This window comes from Alligator sinensis, unplaced genomic scaffold (assembly GCF_000455745.1).
Source record: "Alligator sinensis unplaced genomic scaffold, ASM45574v1 scaffold983_1, whole genome shotgun sequence".
Lineage (NCBI taxonomy): Eukaryota > Metazoa > Chordata > Crocodylia > Alligatoridae > Alligator > Alligator sinensis.
In genome coordinates this window covers 1,774,522-1,777,917 of record NW_005842015.1, presented here as the reverse complement: position 1 = coordinate 1,777,917, position 3,396 = coordinate 1,774,522, and the positions used below count along the sequence as shown (strand labels likewise).

The 3,396-nt window shown below is 46.0% G+C and overlaps 1 long non-coding RNA gene across 1 annotated transcript in view; it reads right to left on the bottom strand.

Moving 5' to 3' along the window:
- Positions 1-2,414: 2,414 nt before the first annotated feature.
- The window catches only part of LOC102388185, a 2,325-nt gene continuing 1,343 nt past the window's right edge, over positions 2,415-3,396 (bottom strand). The window contains exon 3 of the long non-coding RNA XR_323641.2: positions 2,415-3,278. This is a non-coding gene — a long non-coding RNA (uncharacterized LOC102388185). The remainder of the gene's footprint in view (positions 3,279-3,396) is intronic.

Genomic DNA, 3,396 nt, shown 5'->3' with positions numbered 1-3,396 from the left:
CGCTCGCTTCCGGCCCCGCGGGATTCACAGCCGGCGGCTTGGGCAGCGCGCTGCGTCCTGCCGGCGTGACTCGGGTACGGACAGCGCCGCAGCCAGCCATGTCCACGGTACAGAAGAGCACAGAATCCGGGGGGGGTATACCGCCCCCCATACGTGTGTGTGTTACATGCATGCACACACTTATACACACACAGACATATACCCATATATGTACACGCACATTACATATGTGTGTATACACGCATACATATATACACGTACACACGTGTCTATATACATGTATATGTGTGCACCCACATGCCAAGCAGGAAGAGACGGAAGTCTCCCACACCGTGTGTGTGTGTGTGTGTGTGTGTGTGTGTGTGTGTGTGTGTATCACACACGTGTAAATGCACATATGTGTGTATATACACACACATTCCACATACGCATATAAATGTGTGTCTATATATGAATATGTGTGTACACATGCACGCACACACACGCCAAGCAGGGAGAGGCAAAAGCCTTCCACACCACGTGTGTGCGCGTGCATGTGCATGTGCACGTATATGTGTATATGTATACAGAGAGAGAGAGGGAGATGCAATCGGCGGGACTAAGCAGTGCCAGTAAGATGCGTGTGGAAAGAGGCTGGTAGGCACGGTCCTCGCTGAGTCCTTGTGGTCCTGCTTGTGGGACCCCTTTCCTGCCGTCCCTGGCAGGGATGCCTGCCCCTCCGTCCATGTCGGGGTTTGGGGTGGGGTTACTGCACCAGCAGCCACCATTGTAACCTCAGTTGCGAGTGGACTGCATGGCTGAGGCATTGTTTTTTTTAAGGTTAGATTGTGGCAAAGCAGGCACGAAAGCGTTGCTGCTACACTGTTTGTGCGCATTTTGTCTCGCTTCCCCGTCTATTTTATCTGCTCCAATCCCCCCCGCCCCCTTATAGCTGGATCTTATTGTTCACAGCACTATTGTTTGTCAGCTGCTCTATAGTAAACCATAACTTGGATTCAGCTAGGCTAGCCAGGACATACTTTCTTGCAAGGATGACAAGGAAATCCCTGTGCTCCACTGAAACACTGACTCAGAGACGAGCGCCTCAGGGTATTTTTGTAGTGTGATCGACCCAGCTTTTGGAGTTTGTCAGCCTGCGTGTGAGGCTTGATTTCTTTTTCTTGCTTGCCATCTATTTTATAAATCTATAAACTCTTCTGCACCAGGGCAGTATGGCTCCATCTATTGTGCCAAGGATTAAGGGCTCAGTAAGCGCATCCATACAGCAGAAAAGCTACTATGGTTTATCACACCAGTGATCCGTAAATAATGGGTCACTAGAAGATTTCTTTTTTTTTTTTTTAATAGGGACATTCAATGCCTGCAAAAGGGTGTGTCACATCTTTTGCACATGTCAGTGCTACTGGCAGCTCCTGATGGAGTGTCATCCTGCAGCCTCACCCAGGAGAAATTTAAACCGGAGGTTGTTACCCTTCCTAAAACAGAGCCCTGGGAGCTGGGTTTGTACCCATCGATGGCGAGAGGCTTCAGGAAACAAAACCTTCCCTGTCCCACCAACCAAGAAAGAGCCCGGACAAGTGTTATAAAGCCTGCACAATTCAGGCTTCCAGCATAAAATGAGTCAGACCTTTATGTCAGGACCTATGGGTGTTATGCATACAGCTGCATGAGTTATGAAGGCAAGGGCTGAGATAATGGGACCTTTTGTTGTTTAAAAAACAGCCTTTGTTGTCCTGTAGTTAAGATTATAGGAATTAGTCCCTGTTTCCAGCTCACTCCAGCTGTGCCCATGACGCTCTTGTTTTAGGTAAACGCCCCCGGCCTCACTGCAGGCAGTTACTCAGTTTGTGCACGGGTGAAAGGAGAGTTATGCCTAAAAACAATCATTCCAGCCAGAAAAGCGAGGTTGTGCAATGTGTAAAAGGGGAGAAAGGAATTGAGAGGTAAACTTCTGGTTTCTAAAGCCACTTCCAGGGATGGGTAGCTGTGTACTGGTCATTTTTCCAGGGACCTCTCAGACTACTCATGTTAATTATAACCCTGCTGGGCATCCACCTTTTTTTACACCTCTGAAGACTGTGTGTGTGGGGGAGGAGGTGGAGTGGTGAGAAGGGGTGCGCATGTGTAGCAATAGAATGGTGGGTGGGTGCACACATGTGGCAATGGAGTGGCAGGGGGCATGTGTGTGCACACGTGGGAATGGAGTGGAATAGAGCGGTGGAGCTGGCACAGTGTTTCTTTGGAGGTGAAGCAATCCCAGTTCCAGCCCTAAGATATAATATTATGATTATTTTCTACTTGGGAGAGGAACAGAATGTCTGCAGAGAGATTCTAGTGCTTGAAAGCACCTAGCTATGGCATTTCCCATCCCTTTGTTCTAGGTGGCATTTGCTTAATACACACAATGACAATAGTGGGGGTTTTTTCTGGGTTTTTTGTTTTTTTTTTTATTTTGAACGTTGTGGCATGATTTGCAATGGCAGTGGTACAGACCGGCTCAAGAACCATTGAAACAGATTTGTCTTCAAGTAAAAACTAAAACAGAATCTCAATTCATAGCTACATTTTGCAAATGCAACCCCCACTTGCCCCCTCCCCCCTCCACTATAAAAATAAATTTACATTTTTGTAAATAACACAAGCAAATATAGTGCCCTTTGGCTTAACCAAAAGAAAAAAAAAAACAAGACTATTGGATGTCAACCAAAAAAAAAGTTATCCACATTTCTGACATAAATAGAAAATATAAGTTAGTATAACTCTTAAAAAAGATTTTTGTACAAATATACACTTTTTTTGTCCTTTTTTCCTTTTTCCTTTTCTTTTCGCACACTGAGAGATCAGCAGAGATTAAACATTTCATATAAATGACTTTTAAAGCTTTACACTTCTGGCCAGTGTACTCACATTAGGCATAATGCATTTATAGATTTAAAAAAACAAAAAAACAAAACCTAATACATTGCACAGTTGTCAATTAACACTGCTCCGTCCGTGGCTGGTATAAAAAAAAAAAAAAAAAAATCAAAAAAAAATCAGAGCCACTCTCACTACAGGAAGTACAAGCAGTTCCTTTTGGAGGGGGTGGAGGGTGGGGGGCATGTTGGCAGCACAGATCTGGATCTTGATTGCTCCTAGAGTTGCCCCTTTTGCTTTTTTTCCTCCCCCACCCATCCTGGCAGCAGGGTCCTGGTGCCTTTCAGAGGCGAAGCAAAACAAAAGTAGAAGGAAAAAAAAAAAAGAAGAAAATCTCCCTTCGGTGCCATAGTGCAAAAGTCCTGGAGGGAGAGAAGAGGCAGCGAGGTGAGTGCACACAGACAGCAGTGGCCACAAAGGAGCAGGCGGAGACCCTGCCCCACCTCCCCACCCCCTGCATATGAGTCAGTGAAACCAGCT